The sequence below is a fragment of the Macaca fascicularis genome, chromosome 18, assembly GCF_037993035.2.
Source record: "Macaca fascicularis isolate 582-1 chromosome 18, T2T-MFA8v1.1".
In the NCBI taxonomy this organism is placed as follows: domain Eukaryota; kingdom Metazoa; phylum Chordata; class Mammalia; order Primates; family Cercopithecidae; genus Macaca; species Macaca fascicularis.
In genome coordinates, this window is record NC_088392.1 from 76,429,133 (window position 1) to 76,448,035 (window position 18,903).

Consider the following 18,903-nt stretch of genomic DNA (forward strand, 5'->3'; position numbering starts at 1 on the left):
GAAGTATGGAGCGGACACAGGAAGAGGCTGGGACGGTGCTCGGAGGCTGGCGAACAGGCTGCCCTGGCATTTCCAGTGAAGTGACTTGGGACACACTTCCTTTTTCTGCTGAAAAGGACTGAGGGTGAGGGGCCACCTTGTCCTGCCCTGGGTTGATCCCTCCCAGGTGCCCACATCTCCGGGGCTCTGTCCTCAGCCCAGCTCTTGCTCCTGCCTCTGGGCGTGTTGGCTCCTGGACACCCCACATGGATTCCTTGGGCATCTCCAACTCCTTTTGTCCATAGTGCAGCTGAGCATCTTACTCCTCCCCCTGGCCATGCCTGTCTTCGCAGCCCCACAAAATGTTTTTTTCTACCAGTGTCTCTTATCTGAATAAATACTTCCAACTGCCCGCTCATTTCGGCCAGAAACCTGAATCGCCCTTGAGTCTTTCTACTACCTCCCCTCTGCACCACATCAATCATAAATCTTACGTATTCTCTCTCCTGGGTGTCTTGGTGTTTGGGAGGTTTCTCTGCAACGCTGCTAGCCTAGCCTCAGCCACTGCTGTGGCTCCTCATTTCACCCATATTCACTCTGCTGCTCTCTAGAGTTGCTCTACCCTACAGCCAGCTATCTTTTTATTTTATTTGTATTATTTTTAGAGACAGGGTCTTACTCTGTCACCCGGGCTGGAGTGCAGTGGTGATCACAGCTCACTGCAGCCTCACCCTCCTGGGCTCAAATGATCCTCCAGCCTCAGCCTCCCAGGTAGCTAGGACTACAGGCACATGCCACCATGCCCGGCTAATTTTTAAAATTTGTGTAGGGACTGGGCCTCACTACGTTGCCCAGGCTGGTCTTGAACTCCTGGGCTCAAACAGTCTTCCCATCTTTGCCTCTGAAAGCACCGGGATCACAGATTTGAGCCACTGTGTCCAGCCATCAGAGGCCTTTTATAAATGCACATTCAGTCCTACCATTTCTAAGCAAAACTGGACAGTGTGAGACTCCTGAACACACAGCTCCCCTATCCTCCTCCTTGTTGCCTGCTTCCCGTTTCTCCGTAACTCTTCTCACAGCCGGGCAGGCTCGACGCTGGGATTCACATGCTCATCTGTCTCCCTCCACTGAGCATGAGCTGACCTGGCAGGACTTTTGTCTGGCTTGCTTGCTGTGCCTGAGTTGAGCCATCGAAGGCACTCTGGGAATGGAAATGAGTGGTTGACGCACGTTCCCCTATCATCTGGTTCTGGCCCCCTCTTCATCAGTTCCCCTCATTTTTCCCCACTGCTTTCTGAGCTTCAGCCTTAGCACTTTCATTTTCTTGAGATCAAGATGCTCTTCCTGCTTATGAAGCACCATGAAGGTGGAATCACACCTCCCCTCCCGCTGGTCTTCCACTACTGCTAGCTCTCTGCCCCCGCCAAGCCCGCCTTCACTCTCTCCCTAAATATCCCCTCCTCAGGGAGGCTTTCCCTAAGCAATCTCTGAGTAATGGAGCTGTGCATTCCCTTATTATTTTTTAAACATCTAACATCCCTGCTACACTGGAAGCCTGAAATCGTCAGGAACCATATCTGCCTTGTCAATGAATGCACACACAGCACCTAGCCTAGTGTGGGCTTTCAACAGATATGTTCTAGACTGAGTCCATGTGATTCAGTCTACATTAGTGCCTAATCAACAATGAATGGTCATTATCTTTTCCTCCATAGAGCCACTTACATCAATTAAAGTGTGAGGCAGTCTCCCCTCCATCCCAGCCCCTATACTTTTCCCACCTGATCTTCAGCTGAAGCTCTCTGGCTCCCATACTTGCCCCGGAGGAATGATTGTGATATGACAGGACAAAGTACTGAAATATATGTATGAGTATTAAGTATATGCTGTCATGCATCCTTAAACAATGGGACTGTATTCTGAGAAATGCATCTTTAGGTGATTTGGTCATTGTGTGAACATCATAGAGGGTACTTACGCAATCATAGGTAGCAGAGCCTGCTACACACCCAGGCTATATGGTATAGCCAAGGCTCCTAGGCTGAAAAGTTGTACAGTATGTTACTGTACTGAATACTGTAGACTCTTGGAACACAATGGTATTTGTGTAGCTAAACGGGCTGGGGCAGAGGGAGGAGAAGTGATTACTGCTAATGAGAAATGGTTGTTTTAGGGGTCATGAAAATATTTTCAAATTAGATTGTGGTAATAGTTGCATACCCTATGATATACTGAGAACTCTTCAATAGGTGAACTTACTGTATGTGAATTGTATCTCATTAAAGTCTTTAGAAAATGATGTGGGAATATTGAAGAGAGATTAGTTTTGATCCAGATGTCAGAAAATTTCAAATTGGAGGAGATATTTGGATCAGCTTTGAGATGGAGTCTTACTCTGTCACCCAGGCTGGAACTCTGTGGCACATCTTGTCTATGAATGCACACACAGCACCTAGCCTAGTGTGGGCTTTCAACAGATATTTTCTAGACTGAGTCCATGTGATTCAGTCTGCATTAGTGCCTAATCAACAATGAATGAAACATAGAAAAGGTACAGTAAAAATATGGTATCAAAGATAAAAAGTGGCACACCTGCACAGGACATCCACCATGAATGGAGCTTGCAGGACTAGAAGTTGCTCTGGGTGTCAGGGACCTAGTGGTGAGTGAATATGAAGGCCTAGGACATGACTGTACACCACTGTAGGCTTTACAAACACTGTACAGTTAGGTTACAGTATATTTATTTTTTTAATTTGTGTCTTTAATATAAATTAACCCTAGCTTCCTTAAACTTTTGTACTTTTCAATTCATTTTTCATTGTTTGACTCTTTTGTAATAACACTCAACTTAAAACACAAATACATTGTACAACTGTACAAAATATTTTCTTTTTTATATTCTATAAGCTGTTTTCTGTTTTTAAGTTTTTACTTTTTTTTCTTACATGTAAAACTTTTTTGATACCTAAGACACAAACACACATTAGCCTAGGCCTATGCTGGGTCAGGATCACTGATAGCACTGGTCCCACCTCCACATCGTGTCCACTGGAAGGTCTTCAGTGGGCAGTAACACTCATGGAGCGGTCATCTCCGAGAATAACAAGGCCTTCTGCTGGATCCTCCTGAAGGTCCTGCCTGAGGCTGCTTCACAGTTAACTTTATTTTTTTTTTTTAGTATAAGTAGAACGCTGTAAAATAAGTATTAAAAAGTATATTATAGTATAATCCATAAACCAGTAACATGGTTGTCTGTTATCATTAGCAAGTATTATGTACTGTACATGATCATAAGTGTTTGACTTTTATATGACTGGCAGCGCGGTAGATTTCTTTACAGCACCATCGCCACAAACACCTCAGTAGCGTGTCATGCTGTGACGTTAGGACAGCTAGGATGTCGCTAGGCGGCAGGAAGTCTTCAGCTCCAGCATCTCTCATGGGACCACTGTGGTATACGTGGTTCGTTGTTGACGGAAATGTTGTTATGTGGCGTGTGATGGTATATCTTTCTCTGAGGGTTATTAAAAGTCAGGAAGCTTCTACAAGGACTGTGAGGCCTCACATTCATGACTCAGGGCCCTGACCAGGCCGTCCTGATAGCTCCTGTTTGGCACTGTCTACCTTCGCCACGATTCTGGCATTCTCTTTCTTATTTCCGTGTCTTTTCAGTGCTGTTCACTTTCTCAGAAATGTCTTTTCCTCCTCTTTTCTGCTTGTCAAACACATACTTTATAAAGTACATGTGTTAGGGTCCCCAGCCCCCCCGACAGCAGAAAGTGAGCCAGGGTGGGCGAGCATCAGCACCTGCGTTCCGCCTCCTGTCAGATCAGCAGCAGCGTTAGATTTTCACAGTAGCGCAACCCCTGTGATGAACTGTGCATGCGAGGGATCTAGGTTGCATGCTCCTTCTGAGAATCTAGTGCCTGATGATCCGAGGTGGAACAGTTTCATCCCGAAGCTATGCCCCAACCTGGTTAGTGGGAAAATTGTCTTCCACAGCACTGGTCCCTGGTGCCAAAAACCTTGGGGCCTGTTGGTATAAAGGAACGGAAACACCTGTCTTACTCACCAGACAGAGGCTTTGCCCTGCCCCCTGTCCTGCCATAGCACTTTCAATATAGGCGTTTGTCTCATAGGCTAGAACTATTGCTTTTTTCCTCCAGCTTTCTCATCATTTTGTGTAAGACCTTCATCTGACCTTTTTTCTCTTGTGTACTAATGCCTGGCACAGCCTAGGAGCCCAGGAAGTATTTTAAACATTTAAGTCAGTGCTCCTAGTGTTGTCTTGATCAGAACTAGAAGCCGTCCTACTTTCTACTGGCAACGTGTTTGCCTGTCTTCTTTGCCACTAACCTTCATCGAGAAAATCATCTGTGAAAGGTCATTATCAAGTTATCTCAGCACAATTTAATGTGTGTTTAGCTGCTTTACTGTCACATAAAAACGTGCAGTAGTAAAATAAAGTAATAAAGCTGTCAATGAAAACCCTACTTCCACTCAATATTTAATGCTAAAGAGCCAGAGACATTTGAGATTTTCATCTATACTACTAAATTGATGTTATCAAGGTCGGTAGCTGATCAATTTGCCTTGAAATACTGTTAACTTGATGAATGAAACTGTAAATTGTTAGAATATGGTGTGTTCTGGAAAACAATGTGCTTCAGTATTCTTTGCATAATAGTCTCCAAATAAGGTCAAGATAGGAAGCAGCCTCATGCTATGAAGCACCTGGTGTTTCTAACAAAGCAAGGGCAGTAATGACTGCTAATCAGCCACCATAGTCACCGAAGAGTCAAGAAAAATGCCACCACCTTCTTGAGGGCATTAGAGTTTATAAGGACTGCCACGTCCATTTGCTGACCTAATACTCATAATGACTGCAAGAAAGATAACAGTATCCTCATTTTCCAAGTCAGGAAGCTTGGATTCAAAGAGGTTAAATGGTATGCAGAGGTCACACAAAGCTCAATGCAATCCCAAATGTTTCCTGACTCCAAACTGGGTTCTTTCTGCTATGATGTAGCTACTTCATTGCTAGGGGACTAAAAATTTCAAATCTGTACAGCTGTGTGAAATATTTAGAAAATCACCCTTCATGATTAATATTTTTTAATATTGTTTAATTTTTAATTTTTGTGGGTAGTGTGTATATGTGTGTGTGTGTGTGTGTGTATATGGTGATGCTCGCCCACCCCTGCCTCACTTCCTGCTTTCGGCAGGTTGGGGACCCTTACTTTATATATGTGTGTATATATATACACGTATATGTACACACACACACACACATATATATGGGGTAAATGAGATGTTTTGATACAGGCGTGCAATGCATAATAACCACATCATGGAGAATGGAGTTTCCATCTCCTCAAGCATTTATCCTTTGTGTTACAAACAATCCAATTATATTCTTTTAGTTATTTTTAAATGTTCAATTCAGTTATTATTGATGATAGTCACCCTGTTGTGCTATCAAATAGTAGGTCTTATTCATTCTTTCATTATTAGTATTTAAAGAGTAAACTTCAAGTAGTGTCCAAGGGATAGTAGACTCTAGAATAGTTGTACAGTTTGAGGGTACACAAACCCTGATGCAAATGAGATATTTCAGTCAGGATACATTTCAAAAAACCCCAACCGATTGTCCCTGACAGTATAAAACTTTCAGAATTCTGCAGAAAAGTAAACCTTTATTTCAAAATTATGCTTTGAAGTTTGAAGATAAAAGGAGAGCTGTCTAAGGCCCCGTGCTCAAACAGATGGACTAAAAACATTTTAGAAAAATTCTGGAGAACTTATCAGAATTTGAAATGAATATGATAACAGATCCCCTATAGTTCAAGTCCTCAGTACTGAGTAACAGGGTTTAAAGCAGCTTAGCTCAGACGAATGCATACACGAATCAAAGCCTTTTACAGGGTTTTGAAATGTGTTTCATTTTCTCAGGAAAGAGAAAAACAGATTCCTTACTTTTATGTACCTGGTCACCTAGGAATATTTTCTACTCTGTGGTTCTGGTCCATTCTTAGAGCAATACATAGAAACACAGTAGAACTTATTCAAATCTGCGATTGCCAGCTGTTGCCAGGGCAGTGTTTCCCATTGCCTCTTGGTGCCAGAACGAGCTAGCATTGTTTTGGTGGGGATTGGAAGCCTGTGCCCTGACGTGGAGAATAGTGCATGCACATCCCCAGCCAAGGCCAGTGAATGAAGGTGTCATGGTCTGTGAGAGGTTCAGCCGTAACACCTGGTGCTAGAGTAACACAACATCCATTTGCAAGTGCAGGGCAAAATTGTGAACCAAAATGGCCTACATTTAGCAAATGTTTTAAAAATTGGAAACTATCTTTATAGACACTAATTTATAATGGAGGTCTGAGTTGATGTTTCGGACTGAATTTGTGTTCCTCCCTGATTCATATGCTGAAGTCCTAACCCCAGTATTTTAGATGGTGACTATATTTGGATAGGGTCTTTAAGAGGATAATTAACTTAAAATGTAATAATCTATTATGAATGGTGTCTTTGTAAGAAGAGGAGATTAGGATACAGGCATTGTACCGAGAGAAGACCATGAGAGGACGCAGGGAGACGACATCAGCAAGCCAAGGAGATAGATCCCAGAAGAAAGTTACCCTGCCAATGTCTTGATCTTGGGCTTCCAGCTTCCAGAACTGTAGAAAATGTGCTTACTGTTTAAGCCACTCAGTCTAAGGTACTTGGTTATGGCAGCCCTAGAAAATTTATTCAGCTGGTAACCCCAGCATGGGGACTGTCAGACACAATGCTTTCAAGCTGTAACTGTCCTCCAAAAATCTGTCTTTCATCCTCTACTCCCCACAGTAGGTCTCTTGAGACACAAGTGTAAAAGTTTATGTAAATCCTTGTTCAGTTGTGTTTAGATGTTGTTTTAGAATGATTATTCTTAGAGGAAGGTTGACTTGGTTATGATGATGTTAGTGGGTTGAAGCTGGCTAAGCCACCAGTAAGGGAGCAAGTGGAGAAATATTTATTATCTTTAATTGTTTTTAAATTATTAATAACATAAGGTCTTGCTTCAGAATACTTAACGTATAACAGACATGAGAATCAGTGATTGGGGGAAGATTGGTCATAAATGTTTCTCGGCAGGCTCCCTGTCATTCCACTAGGTCCACAATCTGTGGTGAGTGGAAACAAACCTACAGCAAACAGGTCTCAGTTATTCTTACAGGGATAGAGGATGGGGAATGGGGACCCCTAGACTCCAGGGCACAGCTGGGGCTGATGCTTAAATTAACCTGGGAGGTGCTTTCATTTCTATTTTCTCTTGCTTAGAAAACTCATAAAAAGTAAAGTAGATTTAACACCCGTTAAATCACATCTTGTTTTAAAAACCTATTAAAGATTAAAACCATTTTTTCAGAGTCAACATTATGATTCACTTTTGTTCACAATTCTCATGGATTTATTTTGGAGTTTTAAGTAAACAGAGACTTTTCATTCTTTCTTGATGTCTTCACAAATAGGTATTTGAAAATGTAAATGATGACAGGCACAGTGGCTCATACCTGTAATCCCAGCACTTTAAGAGGGGAGGCAGGAGGATCACTTGAGCCCAGGAGTTCAGGACCAGCCTGGGCAACATAGTGAGACCCTGTGTCTACAAAAAAAAAAACCAAAAAACAAAAAACAAAAATTAACTAGACTTGGTGACACACGCCTCTCCTCCCAGTTACGCAGGATGCGAAGACAGGAAGATCGCTTGAGCCTGGGAGATTGAGGCTGCTGTGAGCTTTGGTCATGCCACTGCATTCCAGCTTGGGTGACAGAGCAAGGGGATCTGTTATGTTCATTTCAAATTCTGAACTAGAACTTATCTCAAAAAAACCAAACCAAAAAGAAAATGTAAATGATTTAGAGACGCTTTCAATGATCTAAAATTTTTGGTACAATAAACATAATCCTTTTATTAGTTTGTGGTTTTAAAAGTAGGCCCTTTCTAGTTTTGATTAAAATAAATGTAAAGGACTTTAAAATTTTTTATTGTAATAAAGTATACATAAAAATATTTATCAGTTTAGTCGTTGTAAATGTACAATTCAGTGCCATTAAATGCATTCACAGTATTGTGTAACTGTCACCACGATCTATATCCAAAACATTGGTATCATCCCTTACTAAAGCCCTGTACTTAAATGACTGCCTCCACTTCTCTCCTCCACCTAGTCCCAGACAACTTTTATTCTATTTTCTTTCTCTGTGAATATGTGTATTCTAGGTATCTCATACAAGTAGAATCATACCGTGGTTTTCCACATGTCTGACTTATTTCATCAAGCAAGATATTTTCAAGATCCATTCATGTTGGTAGCATATATTAAAATTTCCTTACTTTTGGTGGCTGATTCATATTCCATTGGATGGATAGACCACATTTTGTTTATTCTTTCTCCTGTTGATGGGCATTTTGGTTGCTTCCACCTTTTGGTTATTTTGAATAATGCTGCTGTGAACATTCATGTACAGTATCTGTTCGATTTCTAAGGGCTTTTGATACAAGTTAGATTTAGGCCCCAGAAAATGTCACATTGGAGATCAAGTTCAATGTAAGAATGGGGAAAATTATCTACAGAGCAAACAACTATTGCTAAGGTTAGAGAATATAGTACCTTTATTTAAGTACGTATTGCTCATTATTAGTAATACATAATTAATACTTGCTGGTCATAGATAAGTTGTAAGTTCACTCTGTATTTGTTTATGTGGCTATTAAGTTTATCATAATTACCACTGACACAAACCTGAGAGAGCAGCAATGTTGATGGGTGTGGCTAACATTTTTTCAAAATGTCCTAGTTACAAGCAAAATAACAGGAAAAATTAAATGACTTCTAGTAACTGGCATTACTGTACCAAACCATGGGCAGTGTGCCGGGGGCTTGTGGGTTCCACTGAAATTTATGCTCACTTTGCTTCCATTCTGCTATTATTGGCCCCAAACTGCCCATCTTGGTTCATCCTAACATATAGTACTTTATTTACAATGCATGCTAATGTTTATTTCTTAACACTAATTAAAATTTAGCCATGACTCCTTGAGCAGGACATGTAAGCATAATAAGAAGCACTTCTGTATGTTCTTACTTCCAAGCAAGAAGCTGCAGGATTCCTGTCCACCCACTATGCATATGGGATTTATTCACTTCATCCTGCTAGGTAACCTCCTGTCCCTTTGTTGACTTCAGTTTTTCTAGCATAGCCAATTCTTCTTGGTTAACATTTTTTTAAAACTTGTGGTTAACATTTTTCATCTTGAATTCATTTACTTCCACACACTTTCTATAAGTTTCCAGAGTAGGAGAACCATTCCTGTATTATTCACTGGCCACCATCTACTCTCATACTCCTCACTTCATCTCTCACAGGCCTCACCTTCACTCTCTTCTTTTGTGAAGCTCTTCAAAACTTTCTCTTTTCTCAGGATGATGTTTTCTCCTGACATTTTCTTTGTTCTTCTTCCTTTTTTTTCTTTTGAGGCAGAGTCTTTCTCTGTTACCCAGGCTGGAGTGCAGTGGCACGATCTCGGCTCACTGCAACCTCCACCTCCCGGGTTCATGTGATTCTTGTGTCTCCCCTTCCGAGTAGCTGGGATTACAAGCATGCACCACCACGCCTGGCTAATTTTTGTATTTTTAGTAGAGACAGAGTTTCACCATGTTGGCCAGGCTAGTCTTGAACTCCTGGCCTCGTGTGATTCACTGGCCTCAGCCTCCCAAAGTGCTGGGATTACAGGCATGAGCCACTGCACCCTGGCCACTCCTGGTATTTTCTGAACATTTACTCTTTCCATCTATCCTAACACTAACTGTCATGCAAAATGCACCAATGCCTCTGTATTTTTGCATTGTGAAAAATCCTGTGTGTTTGTGTGTGTGCTAAGCGTGTTCTGAGGTTTGATTCTCCTGATCCTTCATTACAGCTAGTTTATTTTAGATTATATTCTCTTAATAAGATGAGACAATGTTGACTTACTTTGGACAATGTCACAGATAGCTTGCTGTGTACTAAATGGTTTCATTGATAGTATTTTTGAGTGATAACTACTTAGAAATATTAAAAATATGAATATAAAAATTATTCAATATTCAGCCAAAATCTTTTAGGGTTAAAAGCCTCAACTAGGTTATTTTTATGATTCAGGAGTTCTTCCCAAAAGGATGGCAATGCTGATTGGCATTGATTCATGGAGATGAAGCTCTTAGCCTTCTGCCCTTGAGACTTAAACAGAGGGTTTACATGTAGACAGTCTACACTGATCACTGAGACAGAGAAGTGCCTTCTCCATTCATGCTGCCTTTTTAAATGTTGTTTTTTTTTTTTCAAGGATAGACTATGTTAATGTCAGCCCAGTGCTCTGTTTATAAATGATGGCAGGGCCTGGGGGACGGGGGATGGGTGGATTGCAGGAAGCTTGTCTCAATGTGCCAGGTTTTGTAGGCGACAGGGTGTAGTAATGGTTTCTTACATGAATGATTGCTGTAGCTAATGGAGGCCTTGTGAAAATGATTCAGATTAAGCTTCTGGTTTGCTTTAAGCTTACTGACCCAGTATAATTGAGTGTAATTCAGTGGAATCAGTGAATTTGTATTCTTACAGTTAATAGCAATATATTCTTGAGAATGAAGAAACCATGAATGAGGTTCTTAATTTGCTTTTCTGCATCTTCCATGACCTTAAGAAGGATTTCATGAGAGCATTGGGGAAATTTTAAGAAAATTCTCTTTACAAATACTTTACACCTCACTCACTGTTAAATATGATTTATGTTGATAGCTGTGCTAAAGTGAGAAGTAATGCAAAATAGGGGATGTAGTGGTTGTTTTTATTTAAGGGACACCATGCCTTTAACCACCTGCGGATTGTAGTGACCTTACCAGTAATGTCAATGGAATTATTATTATTTGTGACTAGAAAATGACTTATGACTGTAAAGAAAAGAAGGGAGAGAGAGAAGGAAAGCTGAAAGAAGGGAGGAATGGAGGGAGATGAGATAGCAAAGAACAGAGGCAAATCAAAGGCAATCTTCAGAAGTAGTAAAGTAAAACAGAAATATTGGTTTGCAAGGCAGTAGCACATAATAGAATTGCAGGGTCTAATTTCATTAACATCCTTGCAGCAAATAATTTTCCAGAATGAAAGGAACCAGCTGCACCAAGCAGATTTATATTTTTAGTAGCAACCCAATCTAGCAACTTTGTGAGCATCTTAGGTTTGGTTTAGTTTTAAACTAATAAAATCTTAGCTGCCTGAACCAGGAGAGCTTGTTCTCATTAGTAACTGACACAAAGAGTTTTGCTGATTGTCCACATAGTTTCTGATTCCCAGAAAAAAAAAGAGCAGTGAATGCTATAAAGGCCCATAAGTTATGGGATGTGAGTAGGAAGCCCAAAACTTATGGGAATTATGTAGGAAATAACCCATCATGAGATACATGGATGATGTTTCAGATTCTCAGGAGATTAACAAAGTCTCTAGAGGTATTTATCCAATATGATGTTTCTAGGGCATAGGAAAAGCTTTTTAAACCATCGACCAGCCTCTGGAAAAAGATGTATGATAAGGGAAAGAAAGTTAGGCAAAAAGAAAAAGAATCTGTGACTCCTTTAAGGAACAAGAGCTACTTTGCTTAAAACCGATGTGTATTTTCCTCAGTACCGTGCCCTGAGTGGGTAGGAGAGGGAGTTATTACAACCTCATTCCTGCTCCCACCAGAGCACCTGCACTAAAAACTGTTTTGTCTTTTGGAGTTCTGGGTATGATCTTGTTTAACAAGATATTTTGACTACAAAAGTATAATTTTTTTTTAACTATCTGCCTGAATCATTCACTTCATTGAGCATGGAGGCAATGGAAACTCTTCTTACTACAGTCAAATAGTTGCTTCATTAGAGAAGATTTATCCACAGGAATTGATAAAGTGTCAAAGCATTGTTGTTTCACTCAGTGCTTCTTTGAACTTCACAAGTACTTCCTTTCTACACTTAAATGGCAGAAGTGAGAAGTCAAACTTTTCATTTGCTGATACCTCTAAATATCTTTCTTGTCATCATCATCAGTAAACACATACAGGTGGGTAGACAGTAGATCCAGGGACCAGGAGCAACAAAGAGTTGTGCATGAACTTGCAGTTTATTTGAGAAAAACATTCACACACACACAGAAAACTGGTAGTACAGTACAGGAAGTCCTAACTTATTGTCATTGATAGGTTCTGGGAAACTATTACTTCAAGGGAAACATTGTATATCAAAACCAATTTTACCATAGACTAATTAATATAAATGAGTTAAGTTACTGTGTGATATTTCTGGTCAAGAAAACATCACCAACCTTCAAAATAAAGACCCCAAAACCTTGTAATATTAAATATTGAAACAAATGTGAGCTATGTGTAAATGTGAGAAACATTAATAAAAACAAGGAAGACAATTATTTATCCAGTTTTTGGTGAATCGGTGAATGATGGCAGTAGTAGTAGTAGTAGTAGTGGTGGTGGGTTAAATCAAAGAATACATACTTACAAACAAAGTTATTATGAGCATCTCCTACCATCCTACCACCACACAATTAAAAAAAACATTAATGACATATCATAAAAAAGGATTCCTGGCACTGAAGAATTTAATGAATGAAATAAAAATACAGTTGAGACCTTCAACAATGGATTAGATCAAGCAGAAGAAAGAATTACTGAACTTAAAGATAGGCCTTTTGAAATAACCCAGACATAAATGAATGAAGAAAAGAGTTTTAAAAAGAAAGCCTAAATGGCATATAGAACATCATCAAGTGAACAAACATACAAATATTGTGAATGCCAGAGGTGAAGAGATAGAAAAAAGCATAGAAAAGCCTATTAAACCTGGAATAATAAATAAAAATTTCTTAAATCTTAAAAGAGATGTAGACATCCAAATATAGGAAGCTTAAAGATTTCTGAGTATACTTAACTCAAAAGTTTCCTCTCTGAGCACATTATAGTTAAACTGTCAAAAGTTAAAGAAAAAGCATCAAGTCACATATAAGGGAATTCCCATCAGATTAACAGCAGATTTCTCAGCAGAAACCATATAGGTCAGGAGAAAATTGAGTGATATATTCAAAGTACTGAAAGAAAGAAAAAAACTCCTGGTGAAGAATACTATATTCACCAAAAGTGTCCTTCAGAACGTAAGAAGATATAAAGTGTTTCATAGACAAACAAAAACCGATGGGATTTGTCACCCTAGACTGGCTATATGAGAAATGCTTAAGAGAGACCTACATCTGGAAGTGAAAGGATGCTCTCCGTCACCATGAAAACACACTAAAATATGAAACTTACTGAAAGAGCGGATACGTATATGAGAAATAGAAAGGGATGAAATGTTATTACTGCAGAAAACTACCAGATCTCAAAGATACACATCAGAGAGGAAGAAATTAATAAAGGGTTTACAAAACAAAAGACAATGAAGAAAATGACAGGAATAAGTTCTCACCTATTAATAACAACCTTGCATATAAACAGTTTAAATCTCCCAAGTAAAAGATATAGACTCACTGAATGCATAAAAATATATAATATAGCAAGACCCAACCATATTCTGCCTTCAAGAAACTGACCTCACCTATAAAGACATATAGATTGAAGGTGAAGAGATGGGAAAAAATAATTTATGCGAAAAGAAACCAAAAGTCTGCACTAGTTACTATACTTATGTCAGACAAACTAGAACTTTAAGTCAAAAAACATAAAAAGAGACAAAGTCACTATATAATTTTGAAGGGATCAATTCAGCAAGAGGATATAAATACACACACACACACCCCCAACACTGGTGCACCAGATATATAAAACGAATATCATTAGCACTAATGGAACAGATAGACTCCATTACAATCGTAGTTGGGGACTTCAACACCAAACTTGCTTGCAGCATTAGATAAATAAACTAGACAGAAAATCAACAAAGAAATATTGGACTTAAACTACCCTACGGACCACATGAACCTAGCAGACATTACAGAACCTTTCATCCAACAATTGCAGTATACACCTTCTTCTCATCAGCACATGGAATTTTCTCCAGGTTACACCACATGTTAGGCAACAAAACGTACTTCAATAAATATAAAAAAGTCAAAATCACTTCAAGCATTTTATCAGAATACAATGGAATAAAACTACAAATCAGTAACAAGAGAAATGTTGGAACCTGGACAAATATATAGAAATTAAATAATATGCTCCTGAATGATCATTGAGTTAATGAAGAAGTGAAGAAGGAAATAAAAAAATTGAAACAAATGAAAATGGAAAGACAATATACCAAAACCTATAAGATTTAGCAAAAGCAGTTCTAAGAGGGAAGTTTATAGTAAATACCTACATCAAAAAGTAGAAAGATTTCAAATAACCTAATGATGCACCTCAAGAAACCAAGAAAAGCAAGAACAAACCAAATAAAAAATTAGTACAAGGAAAGAAATAAATATCAGAGCAGAATTAAATGAAATGGAGACAAAAATAGAGACTAACAGAGATTAACAAAATGAAAAATTGGTTTTCAGAAAAGATAAACAAAATAGATAAACCTTTAGCTAGACCAAGAGAAAAACAGAAAAGACCCAAAAAACTAGAACAAAAAGGAGACATTACAATTGATACCACAGAAATAGAAATAATCATTAGAAACTATTAGGAACAACTAAACAACAACAGATTCCTGGACACATATAATCAACCAAGATAGAACCAGTAAGAAATAGAAAATCTATACAGACCAGTAATTAGCAATGAGATTGAATCAGTAATAAAAAGCCTCCCAACAAAGAAAAGCCCAGTATCAGATGGCTTTACTGCTGAATTCTACCAAATTTATAAATTAGAATTGAGACCGATTCTTCTACAATTATTCCAAAAATTTGAAGAGAGAATTCTTCCTAACTCATTGTAATAGGCAAGCATAGCCCTGATACGAAAACGAGACAAAGATTTAACAAATAAGACAACTACAGGCATCATCATGATGAACATAAGTATAAAAATCCCCAGCAAAATATTAACATCATAAATCCAACAGCACATTAAAAAGTTACAAAGACGATACTTTCAGGGATGATTTCTATAGTTCATTACCAGAGAAGTTTCTCTGAATGGGTAGAGCACTGGAAACCATGAGGATGCCCAGTGTTCTCTCCTGTGCGTGAAGCTGGCTCTTGGTATTGCTTCACTGCAGCTGCCATGTGCCATAGATGATTGTTCTTGTCTTCCTCTGGGAGAGTAAGATGGAGAGCATGCAGTCTGGGTGCTTCCCATTTTATTGTTGTGTACTAAGAACAGTGTTTTTGTTGTACATGAGGGTGGTAGCTTTAGCATTTAGCAGGCAAATTGTTTTGAGAACATGTCAAGTGAGAGGTTTTTTCCTTTGTTCTTTGCTTGCTGAAGGAATCCTTGTGGGATGGGCTGCTTGGTCTGTCACATGGCTCTCAAAAATGGTTTTTCTAATTCCAGTATTCCTTGGTTTTTCTGGGCTTCTGAAGGTTTTTACTATGTAGTGTTTTCGGAAAGTTCATTATTGCTTAGTCTACCGTGTTTTGTTCTCTTCAAGGTTTTGTAAAAGGGTTTGCTGGTGAAGAGACAAAAGCGTTTTTTTTTTTTTTTTTTTGGTAGGTAAAGCATGTTTGAAATTATCCATTTACTCTTTTTTTTCCTTTTTTTCTCTTTCTTTAAAAAAAAAAAAATACACCATGATCAAGTGAGATTTATCCCAGGGATACAAGGATGGTTCAACATACACAAATCAATGAATGTGATACACTACATCAATAGTGTAAAAGACAAAAGTCATATGATCATCTCTATAGGTGCAGAGAAAGCTTTTGATAAAATTTAATATTTCCTCATGATAAAGTCTCTCAACAAACTTGCACCTACCTCAAAATGATAAAGGCAATATATGACATACGGCTAACATACCGAACAGGGAATAATTTGAAGGTTTTCCTCTAAAATCCGGAACAAGACAAGGATGCCCACTTTCACCACTTTCATTCAACATAGTAGTGGAAGTCATGGCCAGAGAAATCAAGCTAGAGAAAAAAATAAAATCTCCAAATTGGAAAGGAAGAAGTCAGATTGTTCTTGTTTGCAGATGACATGATCTTATATTTAGAAATACCTTAAAAACTATTAAAAAGCTCTTAGAATGTGTAATCAATTTCAGTAATGATGCAGGGCACAATATCAACATAACAAAAGTCAGTAGTATTTCTATACATAAATAGCAAACAATCTGAAAATGAAATCAAGAAAGCTATCACATTTATAGTAGTTACCAAAAAAAAAAAAATACCTAGAGATAAATTTAAATAAATGAAAGTTTTCTACAGCAAAACCTCTAAAACACTAATGAAGGAAACTGAAAACACCAAAAACTGAAAAGAGATTACATGTGTATGGATTAGAATTGTTAAATAATATTCTTAAAATGCCTGTATTACCTTAAAGCAATCCATAGATTCATTGCAATCCCTAACAAAATACAAATGACATTGTTCACAGAAATACAAAAACAATCCTGATATTCATATGGAACCACAGAAAACCCTGAATAACCAAAGCAATCTTAGCAAAAAGAACAAGGCTAGAGGCATCACACTACCTGATTTGAAAATATACTGCAAAACTGTAGTAAGCAAAACAGCATGGTGCTGCATAAAAACAGACACATAGGCCAATGGAACAGAAGAGAACCCGTTAGTAAATCTACATATTTATAGTCAACTCATTTTTGATAAAGGCTTCAAGAGCATGCAATAGGGAGATGACAGTCTCTTCAATAAATAGTGCTAAGAAAACTGGATCTCTGCATGCAGAATAATAAAACTAGACCCCTGTCACCAAATATAAAACTCAAATCAAAATGGTGTAAAGACTTAGAAATCTAAGACTGAAACTATAAAACTACTAAAAGAAAACACGTTTTGTAGGAGAATTCCTTTGGTACATCGTTGGTCTGGACAAATATTTTTTGTTAACGAAAACACAGGAAACCAAAGCAAAAATAGACAATTCAGATTTTTTTAAAAAGCTGCACAGCAAAGGAGACAAGAAAGTGAAGAGACAACCTACAGAATTGGAGAAATTATTTGCAATCTATCCATTGGATAAGTAGGGATTAATAGCTAGAATATATGTGGCACTCAACAATAACAAAAATCTGATTGAAAAATGAGCAAATGACCTAAGTGGACATTTCTCAAAAGCAGACATACAAATGGCCAACAGATGTACGAAAAAAAATGCTGAACATTACCAATCATTAGAGAAGTACAGATCGAAACCACAGTGAGGTAACTTTTCATCACAGTTAATGTGTCTATTATCCAAAGAAAAATATAGCAGATACTGGCAAGGATGCAGAGAAAGGAGAACTCTTATGCCAGTGTTGGTGGGAATGTAAATTAGTGTAGCCATTATGGAAAGCAATATAGAGGTGCCTCAAAAACTAAAAATAGAGCTACTGTATAATCCAGCAATCCCACTGCTGGGTATTTGGGTATGTTGCAAAAGAAAGGAAATCAGTGAAGGGAGATCTGCACTCTCATATTTATTGCAGTTCTATTTACAATAGTGAAGATACGGAGTCAAGCCAGTGTTCATCAATGGATGAATGGATAACTAAAATATAGTGTATATACATAAAAGAATATTATTCCACCATTAAAAAAATGAAGTTTTGTCATTTGAAGCAACATGAATGAGCCTGGAGGACATTATGTTAAATTAAGCAGGGCAGGCACAGAATCACAGATGCTACAGGTTCTACTCATATGTTGGAGCTAAAAAAGTTGATCTCGTGGAGTTAGAGAGTAGAATGGTGGTTACCAGAGGCTGGGAAGGGTAAGGGGTTGGAGGGATGAAAAGAGGTTGTTAATGGGTACAAAAATACAGTTAGCGTGAAGGAATAAGTTCTAGTATTCAATATCATAGTAGGATGACTATAGTTATCAATAATTTATTGTATATTTCAAAATAGCTGCAAGAGAAGATTTGGAATGTTCTCAGCACAAAGAAATGAGAAATGTTTGAGGCAATGGAAGCCCCAATTACCCTGATTTGATTGTTATACATTGTATACATCAAAATATCACGTGTGCTCCACAAATATGTGAAATTTGTATGTATCAATTTTTAAAAATTAAAACATGACACTATTAAAAGTACTGCCTTTATTCCCCATGAAGATGTTTGTGGACTAATAGGAAAGAAGCATTACATATTTTAAACATAGAAAGAATATATAGTGAAAAAAATTACAAATATGGCAGGCTCCCCAAGTACTTTTATACACCATTTTTAAAAAATGGTTTTCTGAGATAATCTCGCTGTGTTGCCCAGGCTGGAGTGCAGTGGCACAATCTCAGCTAACTGCAACCTCCACCACCCGGGTTTAAGTGATTCTCATGCCTCAGCCTCCTGTGTAGCTGGGATTACAGGCATGTGCCACCACACTTGGCTAATTTTTGTATTTTTAATAGAGACAGGATTTTGCCATGCTGGTCAGGCTGAGCTCGAACTCCTGGCGTCAAGTGATCTGCCTGCCTCGGCCTCCCAAACTGCTGGGATTACGGACGTGAGCCTCTATGCCTGACCTGTACAACATTATTTATTGTGCATTTGGATAATTATTGTACACTTTATGAATTTTTATTATTTGTATTCATTCACTTTCCAACCTGCTTATTCCTGCTTAGCGTCACAGGTAGTCAGAGCCTATATTGGCAGCTCAGGACACAGGTGGGAATCAGCCCTGGACAGGATGTCCTTCCATTGCAGAGTGCACTTACATAGCCCCACACTCACTTACACTGGGACACTTGAGA

The 18,903-nt window shown here is 38.4% G+C and overlaps 1 protein-coding gene and 1 non-coding gene across 18 annotated transcripts in view; both read left to right on the forward strand.

Annotated features, from left to right (window-relative positions):
- The window catches only part of PTPRM (protein tyrosine phosphatase receptor type M), an 847,035-nt gene that overhangs the window by 421,916 nt on the left and 406,216 nt on the right, over positions 1-18,903 (forward strand). The window lies entirely within an intron of this gene.
- LOC123570140 (small nucleolar RNA U3) lies at positions 15,116-15,328 on the forward strand. Its single transcript, XR_006694135.1, has one exon. It is a non-coding gene; the product is annotated as a small nucleolar RNA U3 (small nucleolar RNA).